The 14847-nt window shown below is 32.6% G+C and overlaps 1 long non-coding RNA gene across 2 annotated transcripts in view; it reads left to right on the forward strand.

The window, feature by feature from the left end:
• Positions 1 to 6: 6 nt before the first annotated feature.
• LOC106149225 overlaps positions 7 to 14847 on the forward strand; it is a 182764-nt gene continuing 167923 nt past the window's right edge. For both annotated transcript variants that reach the window (XR_001235257.1, XR_001235258.1), the window contains exon 1: positions 7 to 194. This is a non-coding gene — a long non-coding RNA (uncharacterized LOC106149225). The remainder of the gene's footprint in view (positions 195 to 14847) is intronic.

Genomic DNA, 14847 nt, shown 5'->3' on the forward strand with positions numbered 1-14847 from the left:
TGCTGCTGCTGCTGCTGCTGCTGCTGCTACTGCTGCTTGGCCCTGGCTGGAGACATCTCACTACACCCAGGAGCAGCCACTTCCCCAGCTCTCCTCCTCCTTCTCCTCCTCCTCCTCCACTCCCCCCCTTTATTACCCTTTGTGTCATCCTCCACAGCTCCAGGGAAGGCACTCAAAAGTGGGGGGCAGGAAAGGTAAGTGTGTCTGTGGGGGCTTCTTCTGGCTCTGACTTTCACTCCGGGGCAACAGTGGCACCAAACCACATACGCAGTGGAGCTCCGGGGTGAGGAGGGGGTGGCGCTGGGGGGGGAGTGAAGGAGGGGCTGGAGTGGGGAGGGATGTGTGAGTTGGGGTGCCCATCCTGTCAGGGAAAGAAGGACACTTTTATTTTTATTTGCTGTTGTCAAAAGTGGTTTCTCTTCTCCAGCTAACATCTGATTGTGCCTAGATCCAGTGGGGGAGAATACAAAAACAACCCCCTCCTTCCTCCAATGAGGCGTCAGGGAAAGAGATAGAAAGAGGCATACTTTGTAGATGTCACTTAAAAAAATTTATTTGGAGAGCTTTTTTCTTTTTCCCCAGGAAAAGCTTTATTGCATTTGTTTCTGAGTGGGAAAATGTCGGGATCTGAATTGTATTGGAATTGCTCACCTATTTGTGAACCTGAGTGTTTTCCCCGTTTTGGTTCTGTATGTGATTTGGATATTGACTTGAGTGTTGGAAGACTTGATTGTTTTTTTGCATTACCGATCTAATTTCTCCATTTTTCTTTTTGTCTGGCTTGCATAGAAAATTTCAAATTTTTAGTTGATAGAGGCCTTTGGTGAGGATTTGACTTAGATTATTGCTTATTTATGCTAAATATTTTTTTCATATATGAGTATATAAAGTCCAAAGCATAAGATGCTTAAAGTTTAAGTGACACTGGTGTTAGGTTTTTCCCACAGATGTTCCTAGTATTTATTTTCCATAAGATGGAAATATTACTTCTCTTATAATTAACTATGTATTTTCCTAATCTTTGTAACTTGTCTGAGCAGGTAATCCTCATTGAAAACTTTATGTTGTTCTGGCTACATGGAAGGCCTAACCTCTCCATCAGTAGTTTGGTGGATTGGTACCACTTTCAGTTTTAACTGAATTATTTATTTAGTGTTGTAAATTGAGATGAGTTTTACATCTCCTGGGGTACTGAATCAAATTGCTTACTATATAGGAAAGGAGACAAATTTTTAAAATATGTTTTCTTGAGTCAAAGAAGTGATGAACTTATAATTAGTAATATATTATATGTAGTTACGTATAAATTGGAGGGTAAATCCAGATTTAAGCTTATGGAAGAACAATTTGGATAAAAATCACTATTCTCAATTGTAACATGGTATGTTCTTAGTGAACAGCTTTCATTCAGTGCTGTATTTTATTTCACAAATGCTAGTAAGTCTGTTTCTGATGCGGGCCTTCTAGGGCTTACACTGGGAAGTGGTATTTTCTATACTTTTTTTATCCTTTGCTTAGAGATGTATGCACACATATTGTCCCTCTCTCACACACATAATAACACACATGCACATATTTTTTTTTCTTGTAAATGCATTGGTATCTCTGATCCTATAATGTATGCCAGCAAAAAATATTTGTCTGTAAAATAACAATCTTGTAATCAGACTGGCAATATAAAAACAGCAATTTGATCAACTAGAAAGAATAGAAAAAATTTAAATCTAGAAGGATATTCAACATATCATAAATACATGATGATGTTTAATTTTTTATATTCTTAATGATAAAGCCAAATCATAATGCACATATTTAAATGACTGAGAAGCTTTGCATAGGCAGGAACTTATTCTGTAAAATTTTAATTACCAACTCTGTACAAAAGTAGACATTTACACGGGGGGGGGGAAGCTGTGTAGCAGCAAACAATATGGTCTTATTTCTCTCATTCTTGTTATAAAATTGAATAGTTTCTTACCTTTCTCTGAAGTGTAATTGGTGCACTTAAGCGGATACCTGTACCAAGTTCAGGTTTCTATCCCAACATTAATACTACTATTGCAGATTCACCGAAGATGATTTGTCCTCAATTTAAAACCTTAGCAACCTTAATGTAGGAGATACAAAGTAGAACTTAGTGAAGAAATCCATGTTAGTAAGTGAATTGTGTAGGTAATCAGTAGTAGTCGCCCAGTAGGCAGGTGAGTCAAATTTAGTCATGAGTTTAATATCTTTACTTTCTGTTGTTTTTCTTTGAAAATGTTTCTTATCCTACCAACCCTAGGGTAACCCTTTTATGGTTAGATGATTCCAGACTTTCTCTAAGTTGGATAATAATTTATGCTTACAAACCCTTTTATTTTTTTTGTATTATGATTTAGTTTTTAAATAGTGAGAACCACTGATATTTTAAGATGGTAATGTTTCAACTAGATGGTATCTTGGCCATCATTTTATTCTCTTCTTCATTTTCCATATTTCTACCGTTCAGAGACATGAAGGAACTTGTCAAAAGTTCTAGGGTCTGTGAGTAGGCAGCAGAGAAATTACAGAACTCAGGTCTCAATACTACCTCATTGTCCTTTGTCAGAAAAGAAAAAAAACTGTTACACATAATTCTGTGTATAACACTTAAGGGTTTTATATATGGAGGCACATTTTCTTAAAGATTATAAAGGTAAATAATGTTAGAACTATAATTTTATCTGTTCATGATTCAATCATTTGTTATTGATCTTTTAAAGAAGTGTTCGTTTTACTCATTGTGGGTTACTATTTTGACAGTTATTTCTACATCTTTAATGCTTATTCCTCTGATAACATCCCCCATATTATCAAAAAAGCAATAGAATTCATGCTATATTAAAAATAATTACTTATGAGTGTTGCCTTAGTGAAGTACTTAAGAATAAAGGTTTTGATTTTTTTGAAACTTGTGTTCCTCTTTCAGCCCAATACCTGGTGCACCATAGGCCCCATTGGTTGTTTATCATATTTCACTTTTAATTTTACAGTCAGACATACTTGAATTTATTTACTCCCAAATGTGAAATTCCTTTCCTCTTCTCCATTTTACCTTCTTTCTTCCTATAATTTTAAGTCATGAAGTTTTTTCAAAATTTTTTTTCTTTTATCTGTTGTGGCTTTCCTTTTTCTAATTAGCCAAATTAATTGCTGTTAACAATATAGTACTCTTAAGACATAAAAACCTTCCCCTTTCTAATCCTTATATAGGATGGAATTTGACAGAAGTGATTTATTTTGAATAGGCAATGATTTTTAAGATTTCACATCAAGTATTTATAAATATTAAGAAGGCATTTAAATTGATTTCATTGAGTGAATTGTACAATAGGTTGTTGGGATAATTAGCCTACTTTTACCAACACTGTAAAGCAGCTCTTACTTAGGTGACATGTTTCCCTGACTTTGTTTTTTTGGTCCTTACTCAGACAATTACCAACATGCCAGTTTTCTTGTGGATATGAAGATTTACTTCTAGTCAACAGTGGGACCCCATGAAGTCAGCCAGAAAGCCTATGTCCAACTTATGTACCTTTGCAAACATGTCTGTATTTGGAATGTATATGAATAACAGATTATGCTTAGTTTATTCATTAAACATCTATGGAGCATCTGCTGTCTGTCAGGCATTGCATTAGTATGAAAAACAAGGTTGATCCCCATAACTTATTGTGAAGAAGTTTTTAAAATTGTATCCACAGTGTATTGGTAATATCTATATTTTGATTTACTTACTTTTTTATTGACTAAGTAGGTGGGGAAAATGTTTAAGAAGGATATTGCTGTATTTTATTAAAATAGAAAAAATATAAAGAAAATTTTCATTTACTGTGTTCTGGGCATTTCTATACTTTATATAGTTCGCTAATTTTAGACTATGAAAATAGTTGTGGCTACCATTGCTGGAATTTTACTGTGCTAACCATAATTCTTTTTTTGAAGATGACCAACACAGTGCATTAAATTTTTTCCCAAAAAAAAACAAAAACCCTCCAAACTTCATTTTTTTAATGAAAGTTACTTTGTTCTGCTTACATTTCATGTAACAGGTTATGTTTATGGTTTATTGAAAAAACATTATGCATTTCTATTTTGAGTTTTTAGATATTTTTCACCATATTTTAAGCAAATCTAACAGCATAATTTAATTCTTGTCCAGTAATTACTGTGCACTTTTTAAGAGTTTTCAAGTTTTGGTATGTGAAAGGCACACTATTCCAAATTTTCACAAGAAACTTTGCTGTTTTGTTTCTAAAACTATTGCAGTGTTAATACTGATTGTTATACAGCTTCTATAGCTTTAGCAAACTGAAATAGAATTTTTTTAGTCCATGGATATTTCAAACACAAAGAATCCTTTCTCAATTTCTGTCATAGCTTTCATATGTAATCGAAAAGTAGACAAGAAAAACTATGACATTCACTTTTCTCTCCTTAATATGTACAAGGTGTGATTAAAAAAATAGTAAATGGTTAAATTTTTAAAAATTCGTTACAATAGAAGACATACTGGTATTAATCCTCTTCACAATTTTTCCTCTCATTTTGAACACACTTACCCTATCATACCCTATCATACAGCAGTCCTGGAAGTGCTGTTTTGTTCTGCCATGGCTGCCTCTATGTCCTCAATTAATTCAAAACATTTGTCTTTCATGGTCATTGATGAAACAGGATTTCAAAAACTTCTTGGGAAAATAGCAAGAATGATGGGACATATGAGGGGGAATAATTTGGAGAGGATTAATGCCAATATATCTTTTACTATAATGGGTTTAAAAAAATATTTACTGTATATTTTGGTCACACATTGTACCTTTTAGAATAATGTTGATACAGTATCTTGGGAAGGTAGACTTTTGAATGGTAAATTCTGATCTCTTTCACATTTATTCTTAGATTTCTATTTCAGTAATTGTAGTTATCACTTATTTTAAGTGTTTGACACTGTGATAAATATATCAGTTTCAGTCAGTCAGACCTTACAGTGCTTCTTGTGAACTTTACATTATTGTCCTATGTTCCAAATGAGAAAACCAGTTACTAACCAAAGAGCTCTTCATCATTACAAAGCAACAAAGTACTCTATCATGTTATGTTTATGACACTTTCTAGTTTAGAACACAATCGCATTAGAAGTTTTTGTCATCTGTACTCTGGAAAGTGTTAGTAAAATCAGGACCCTCATAGCCATTGATAGCATAATGGAAAATTTCTAAAGAAATTTCAGCACAGAAAAGTAAACAAAAAACTCAGTTCTTTATAAGACACAGAGGTACAGATCAATGTGAAACAAAATAAGATGGACACAAATGTAGTCATTTTATTGTATGTAAGTTTGGGCCTTCTTTATATTGAATTTCCTTAAATGTTTGTTGAACTACATTTAGTAGCATTTTCTCACATGAAGTGTGGAGGTTCCAACTATGTGACACAGTGAAAATTTACTAAAAAAATTTTTATATAAATGTGTTGATAGTAGAATACATCTAAACAAAGTGGAATTTATATTGTGCTTTTGAGATATATACTTCCTTGACTCTTATATAACACTTTCATACTTATATTTCACATAGATCATTAAGTCAATGTACTTTTCAGTACTAAAGTCAGAAATATTTTTAGTGTAAAAGTGGATAACTTTGAATTCTCTAGGTATCTGAAGCAGGAGTATTGCAAGCTGAAGCAGGAGTATTGCAAGTTCCAGCCTAGTTTGAGCAACTTAGTTATTTAGTGAGATTCTGTATCAAAATAAAAATAAAAAGGGCTAAGGTTGTAACTCAGCAAAGACCCTGGGTTCAATCCCCAGAATGCACCCTCCCCTCACAAAAAAAGCTAAAGGAATATTCTGTATCATGTTATAATTCAGAAAAGAAAGTGTATTACAAATGGTTATTGGCTTAGAACATTCTAAATCATCAGTGGACTAGAATAAATCTGTGGTCCCCAAATTTAATTTTCTTCGATAACCTGAAAGCAAGTCAGTTAAAAGTAAAAATTCTAACACTAAAGTGTTTCTGTTCAAGATATTCTTATAGCATGTGATATCTAAGAAGTTGGAATAACTTGGTATAACTCTTCAAAGGGAAAAGGTGAAATGACAGTTTATACATATTAAGGTATATCTTCCAGCTGGAAATAATGGGAAATTAGTTTGATACTGAAGCCAGTGTACAGCTCATTCACAGTTGAATGTGACAGTTTTGATTTCAGTCAATCTATATAAAGTTTTCTTGTAAGTAAATTCTGTATCAAGTATATTATTAGAAAATACTGTTTTAAGGGACAAAAATGCGTTATGTAAATCAGTCACCAACTTAAAGTGATGAATAATTTTTCTACATAGATGCTGTACCGAGTTCTTTGCCAACCAGTGAAGATTCCAACAATGAGAGAAAAATATTTCATGCTTGTATTAAAATTTACATTCTAGCTAGGTGCAGTGGTCTATGCTTATAATCCCATCTCCTCAGGAGACTGAAACAAGAAAAATCACAAGTTTAAGGCCAGCCTGTGCAACTTATCCTCTGTTTTAAAATAAAAGGTAAAAATGGCTGAGGATATAGCTAAGTAGCTGAGTACTCTTAGGTTTAATCCTCAGTGCTGAAAAAAAGATTACATTTTTGCACACCCTTTTTTTTTTAACTGAATATATCTCAGATGTTAAACTTTCTTAAGAGTGATTGAACACTAAATTATATTTAGGTTTATCCTTGTAGTCACAGCTGTTTCTTTTTATACATTTGAGACCAGAAATGTCTACTAATTTGTTGGCCATTAATTAATTTAATCCATATATACTTAGACTGTAGAAGTCGCTAACTTTGGGAGAGGAAATTATTCTCTGTTCAACAAATTAATATGCTGATTTTTAAATAACTTGCTTACTTGGAATACAATGATCTCAAAAACACATTTAAACAAAGTACTGTTATTTATTTGGGAAATATGAAATTATCATTAATAGGTTATTAATGACATCAAAGCATTTAGAAAATCAAACCTATGATTTTGTAATGATAGATATTTATAGGCTATTATTTTAGCATTTTTCCAAAATATTTCTTCTTCCACGTTTATCATACCAGAGTTTATGCTGAAGGTTTTTTAGCCATTTTGAAGATTGTAATCTAGTTAAAAGGTTTGTTTATGCTTCGGATCTCTGTTTTGCTGATGATGTTAGAATGCAGGCAAGAGCCAGACATCTAACTGTTTATAACATTTAAACTTCAATTAAAGCTATTATATACCCAAAAGCTCATGCCAGCTAGAAGTATCACTAGCAATGATGTCAGTGATTCTGTGTAGTCATAGGCTTTCCTCTTACCACTCCTTAAGAATAATTTTTAACAGAGGTGTCAACATTGCATTACTTCATATTATAAAATGAAGCTTATTTTCTGCTAGAAGTAATATATTTTTGATTTTTATGTTTTATTAGTATACTTTGCAGTATATAATGTGTACATTCATTGTAGGGAGAGTGATACATGTACTTAACACATCCTAATTATTTTTCATTCCTTTCATCTCCCCTCCTTCTTTCTCTCCACCTCTTGGTACTTTTTATTTTTTAATAATTATTTTTGATAATTATATCTAGTTTAGTTGTTTTAAAAGGAATACATTCCATAGTAGATGTTCTTTTGTTGCCCAGTTGATTGGAGTTCCTTTTGAAGAATGTAACAGTATGTTGCCTATTAGAAAATAAAACCAATTGTCACTGTATCCCAGTGTTCTTAAGTGCATGAAAGAGCCTATGCTCACATAACACAAATTTTAATTTAATTTTAGATTCCTTTCCTGGAGTACTACTCTCACTGTTTAAGGTTTATGTACTTTAACTGTGTTGGTAAACTGTTTCAGAAGTTTTTATTTTTCTTTTTAACTTACTAAGAATGGTAGCTTTAATAACACATAGGAAGGATCAAAAATATTAAATTGAATAAATTGCTGGCAAAATCGTTCATGAAATATGCCAGTGGAAAGAGAGATGGTTCATTTACTTAGGCACTAAAAGAAACAATCCACTTATTTTGGAATAGCAAGATAGAAATTTAGGAAATGCTATGATGGTCTCTGAAAGTAAGCACTAAAAATAGTTATGCAAAATTTAGACTTATAGGTGAAACACTTGGACAGATTTATAAAATAAGCTAAGCTAAGAAGCAAGTCTCCAAATAATACACATGGTATGATCTTATTTATGTAAAATATACATATCTAGAATATTTTATTGTTAATGTTTAAGAATGTGTCACACAGATACATAATTCACATTTTATAACATACACACATAAAGCACATATCATATAAGTATATTAAGCAGTAGTCTGGAAGATATAAACCAAATTACATCTTTTGTGTATAGAACATGTATATGTAGGATGCTGGAAGGTTGAAGAACTCTTACTGTTATGTGTACTTCAGCATTACTTGGTTTTATTTTTAACAATAAACTTATATTCATCTAGTAATTTTGTAGTGGAGAAATATGCTTATGTGTTAAAGAAATGAGAGAGAGGATAATAAAAAAAAAAAAACAGGAAAATTGCAGTGTTGGCCAAAGAGTCACATCAGTATATCTCTGTAATATCTTATAGAAAATTTACTTTTTTCAAACAAACAACATAGCTAGCAAAAGAATAAAACTTGTCAGATTGATCTCATTTTATCTAAGCAGGTGAAAACAATGAATATAATCTGTCTTGATTTTTAAATATTAAAACACATCTTACTGAAAAATCTACTTCTCACTATCCTAGGAAAGTATAGACTGAGCTGCTGATAATAGTGAAGGATACCAGTTATAAAGTTGTAGATAGTTCTGGTTTGAGATCCAATAGAATACATAGACTCAATATATATATAATATCAGTAATCCATATTACTATATGTTCACTCAAAATACAGTTAACATAGTCACTGGACAGTTCTGTAGTGTTTTCTGTGCTCAGGTACTGCTTTGGATAGAGAGAAAAAATGAAACACAGGTTTGAAGACAATATTTATAGTTTATAAATGATTGAAAATATATTTGGAAGAATTTGGAAATCTTTGTAAAATAACCATGAACTGAATACATAAATATGCCATAAAAAAAAAAGCTACTCTAATTCTGAGGAGTTCATCAATGTTACTTTTGGAGGAAGACATGAGTTAATCAGGTTTAGGTAGGGAAGTACTAGATTGTTACTAAAGAGGGTAATTCAGGTAAAAACAAAGCTTCCAATGAGATGAAGAGCTTATTTTGATTTGAAAGCCAATATTAAAATTCAAGATCACCTGGTAAACTAGTGAAAAGGTTAAAAATAATTTATCTTCACATTTATGTTTTAAAATGCTCATTTTCCAGAATGCAGATCAGAAAAAGATACAAGAAAAAAAGGGGGGGTATAACTTGCACAAAATTAAGCAACTGAATAGCTCTTTGCAGTTATGATTAGAAAATCTATTGGAATCTGAATTAAGTATATTCAGATATGAGTTGGAAATGAAACACTGTAGTTAAAAACAGCAAAACATGCAAGAATACTGAGTTTTTTCCTGTGATAATTAAAAGTCATACACATGTTGGTCCGTAAGACCAGTTATAAATAGTGCATAATTAAAATATACATTTAACATATGCAAAAATACTATAAGTAACAAAAGAATGTAGCATGTTTTCTCCATTTACTTTACAAATTTTGTTTGTATCTAAATTATTTCCAGGTAGCCCTGTCATTTAAATTACCATCCCATCTACCCTTACCACTAGGATTTGAACTTTTATTCCTCTGAAAATAGGAAAATTTAAACACACTTTATCACATATGGCTCTGTATCTTGTTTTTAGCTAAGAAGACAGTGATTTTTCTTTTAAAACTACACTTGATCTTAGCCAAAAGGCCAAGAAGCGATTTTTCATTTAAAACTATGCAATTGTCATCAACTCAGTATTTGTTATCTTTTCTTTTTACAATGGTTTGCTAGCGTAAACCATTGCAACAAATACATGGTGCTCGGGGCTGGGGATTTAGCTCAGCGGCACAGCTCCTGCCTGGCAAGTGCAAGGTGGTGAGTTCAATTCCTGGTACCGGAAAAACAAAACAAAACAAAACAAAACATGGTGCTCACTGGAATCATAAACATGCACCGTGATGTAGAATTTATACCCTAGAGAAAGAGAAAGATATTATTAATCACATAATCACACAAATAAATTCAAAATTCTAACTTTTCAATTGCTGTAGAGAGGCTCCTGATATTTAATATTTAGCTTTAAGAAAGAGAATTTGACCAATCAGTGGGACAAAAAAAGGAAGTGTTCATTTAGCTGAGACCTCCATGAGTAAGAGTGAACTTGATAAAGATGGAGAGAAAAGTATCTTGAGAGAGAGCATTGTGTTGAAAGGTCCTGGAAGTGGGGGAGTATGGTACCCAACATTAAAGAAAAGGTCAGCTCAGAAGAAGCTTCGAAAAAGGGAGGGTGCGTGATGAAAAGTGATGCTGGAGATTTAAGAAACCTTATGATTGATATTTAAACTTAGACTAAAAGTCCTTATACTCAGGGGGAAAAACTTACTAATTATGAGAGGATAGTGTTTTAAGAGAGAATTTTTAGTCCAGTCTAAAATTCATAGTGCAGTCGGGCATGGTGGCCCAAGTGTGTAATCCCAGCACTCTGAGATGCTAAGGTAGGTGTGAAGTTCAAATCCATCCTGGGCAACATGGTGAACTGGCAAGAGCCAGTCTCAAAATTTAAAACAAACGGGAAAAAGGAGACCAGGAGTGTAGCTCAGTGTGACGTCCCATGGCTCAATCCCCAGTGCCACAATAATAAACCAAGAAACAAACAAATAAAACTCATACTGCTTTTTCACGTAGAATCATGGTTATAGTGTCAGATCTCATAAAACCCTTTATAACACAAATAATACTGGAAACCAGTGAACATAGTGTCCTAAGTAGAACCAGGCAGAAGATAAAAAAAGAAAGGATTAAAAATAATATCTATTCAAGAGAGTGTCCTGGTTGTGATTGACTGAGCTGTGAATAATGAAGAAAAAGAAAGGGCCCAATTCAAATACACTATTAGGCTGGTATAGGAGCGATCACAGCAGATGATGGCAAGGGACACAGTGAGTTTGCACAACCTGAGAAGCTGGCATTTGGGTGTAAGACAGTGTAATATCTGTAGCAAAATAAGGCAAAGAGAGTAGAAGATGCAACATTGAAAAATCTATCGCATGTTTATTTTAGCTATTGGAAGCATTTCACACATTCTTTTAGGGCAAGAAAAGTAGAGTTACAAAACAATAGCAATACAGTGTTAACATTATTTCATTTATGTTTAGTGTAATTCATTTAGTCAGAAATTATAAATTACTAAACTACATTAATCATTTCAGGCCATGGTATGACCCTGGCACATCATGTATTGATGTATCTCACTTGGAGTAGTACTAAAGAAATATAACTTTTTAATCTTATTTTCCATGTAACTTATAATTTCTTTAAATTATTTTCTACTCTTAAATTTTAAGCCTCTTTGACTGGTTTCTGTATTGAGTATTTAACAATTTCACTAGGTTTAAAAAATGTATAGAATATTATGAGCATTATAAAAATGAGTGGATTAAGTTACTTTTGCTAATTACAAAATCTCACGAAGATATATGAATTTGTAAGACGGAAATTCCACACAGGCTTTTATTGGATGGAGAAGATGCATCACATTAGTGTTAGTTGATGAACTGCAGAGCGAACATCCTTCATCAGGGAATCTTGTTCTTTGCATTGTGGCCTTATCAGGTATGGTAGACCTTGCTTCTTAAAACAGTTTAATATCAAAAACTGGAACTACAGGATAGAACTTAGTACTTATTTGTTTAGTGCTTATTTATTTATTTACTTGCTTATAGAATATTCTAAGTCAGAGAATATTACTAGCAGGGATTCATTTTTTATGCAGTTACCTAGCAGCCCTCTCAGGATTCACAGACCAAATGGTATTTGAAAAGCTTATTAGAACTTTTGAAAGAAAGTTTACTGAATTTGATAACACTGAGGGGTCCGTGTAACTCCTAAATAGAAACGAAGATTCTCTTAGGCATTACTCAAGAATTAATGTGTTCTTCTGTTTTATGGCTTCCTACTGTTTCTCCAGCAAAGTATACTTTCCAGGGCCCCCTAGTTTTGTAATATGTAAATAGGTATGACTGCAAAATGTCCTTTCATCAAATAAGGCTAACTGTTATGTTTCCAATAAAGAGTAGTGGGTAGGATTTATTTTTATTTTGGTATCTTTCCAAGATATCAACAGTAACTCTTCTGAATTTCCCTTAGTAATCACTAACATTTATTGAATACTTTGTGTTACTCACTGAGACACACATTTTATAGAGAGTATTATATTGAATTTTATAGAGAGTATTATAGAGAATTTTATAGAGAGTATTATATTGAATTAAAAATCAGGAAGAAGCTATATGAGAAATATACTTCAGGAAGTATTTCTTCACATTATTTCACTACTTTCAAAAACTACTGTAGAGGGCTGGGGATTTAGCTCAGCGGCAAAGCGCCTGCCTGGCAAGCGCAAGGTCGTGAGTTCGGTTCCCGGTACCGGAGAAAAAACAAAAAAAAAAAACAAAAAAAAACAAAAACTACTGTAGATATGTAAAAGTGGGTTAAATATTACTTTGTCTTGTGGTATCCTAATAGATTTGGAAAAGGAAGGTTGTGAAACTTATCCTTGAAGTTAAATGACAAACTTAGCAGTCTGTTTCCATACTCTTCTGACCACAGTACTCATACATGATCAACAGTGATCATAACACCTGTTTTATCACTAGGAAAGAGCCTGACTGCTTTTAGAGACATTCTTTGAATACCAGATCCACTTACTGAATATGGTACTACACAAGCTTTTATAAGCTACTGAGTTTCTGAATTTCAGTTTTATTATCATTAAATTAGTATAGTGATGCATATCATAGAGTTGTTTTGAGTGTTAAATGTTAGAGTACATATGAATTCCTGGCATATTGTGTACCTTCACTAAAAATTGATTTACTTTTTCCTCACTGCTTCTAAAATTAGTAACAACTGTTTTTCAGAATCTTTAAAATTAGATTATGCATTAAAAATTCTTGTTTTTTTCCTTTAAAAAATAAAATTATAACCAGGCATGGTGGCCTGTAATCCCAACACTCAGAAGGCTGAGGCAGGAGGATCACCTTGAGTTTTAAACCAGCCTGGACTGCCTAGTAAGTTCAAGACCAGCCTAAAAGTACATAGTAAGACCATATCTCAAAACAAACAAAACAAAATGAAACAAAATAGTTATTTTTAGAACTATTTAAAATTTTTCTGAACTCTTATAGCCAAAGTTTTCATCTAGTTAATCTTTATGTGTAAAGATTAATTTTTATTGCTAATAAAATGGACATTTATAAATGTTGTAGAACTCAGATTACAGAGAAACTAGAGTGGTCACACTGAGTGTAAACATTATATTTAGCTAACCCCCTTGCTTGTAGTGGTTATTGTCATTAAGTGAGCAAATATGTAAATATGCTTTCTTTCCTTTTCTTAACATTTTTATATTCAATATGCAATATTCCAAAAATGTTAAAACATGGACTCTATAGCCAAATTGATTTCAAATCCCTCCTCCAACCCTTACTAGCTATGTGATATTCTATGCTTCAATCTGATTAGTGAAATGGACATAATAATTATGCATGTGTCAGGTTACTTTATAAGTTTGGAAACATATAATAGCCTTAAAAATGCTTGACACATGCTAAATGACATAAAAATGTTAATTGTTACAGTGGTTATGTGTATTACCCATGTGTTAGTTGTAATATAGAAAAAAAATAATGATTAGTGTGCCCTGGCAAGTCTCTAACTTTGTAATTTTTCATTTGGCACAATAAAACAAATTCAGCTGAATTTATATTTCTTTAAAATATGTCAAAATTTCACATAGCATTTTATATTTGCCCAATTCTTTACTTTTTTATTTAATCTTACTGTTGTGGGAGATAGTAGGGAAAATATCAACATTATTTCTCATAAAGAAATGAAACATTTCTTCTCATAAAGAACTCATTTATGAGTTCTTCTCATAAAGAAATGAACATTTCTCATGCAGAAATGTTTAGGAATTTTTAAAGTATGAGAGTAGTAATGTCAGGAAAAAGACTATAATTGAAAATATTTCATATGCCAGGGTGTTGAACCAAGCTATCTGTACTTTTTATTGAGAATTCAAACAAGCATATTAGTTAGCAAAATAAAAGTTAAAGACATACGATTCTCTTCTTCGTAACATTTCACTGGCTTGTGTGGGTATCTCTTGAAGGTTTATTCACTGAAAAACTGCGTGAAAACATGTCTTAAATGGGATTAGGCCAATTAATTTCAAGTGTTAGCTTGGCTTAGTTGGTTAGCATAGGACATTTAAGGGTTGAATTTTTTTTTTTTTTTTTGCTATCAACTGGCTTTTTCCCCCAGTTCGATGAAATAAGCCAAACACTCTTCTGTTTCTAGCGTTATCAGTTGTCTCTCACACACGTGTGCCAGCTCAACTCTCTTGCCCTGCATCCCTCCTCTCCGTTCCAAATGAGGACTGACCTACAGCCTAGTGGTACAGTGGTTACCTAGCACGTGTGAGTACCTGTGTTCAATTCCCAGCATTGCAAAATAAACCGAAATAAATAAGAAAAAGCAAATTTTAAGATTTAATATGTTAATAATTGGCAATGTTTATGGGGATTTTCACATAAAGGCCACAGATATACAACCTCTACCTCTGTGCTACTTTTCACA

This window comes from Chinchilla lanigera, unplaced genomic scaffold, assembly GCF_000276665.1.
Source record: "Chinchilla lanigera isolate Chin_1 unplaced genomic scaffold, ChiLan1.0 scaffold00039, whole genome shotgun sequence".
In the NCBI taxonomy this organism is placed as follows: domain Eukaryota; kingdom Metazoa; phylum Chordata; class Mammalia; order Rodentia; family Chinchillidae; genus Chinchilla; species Chinchilla lanigera.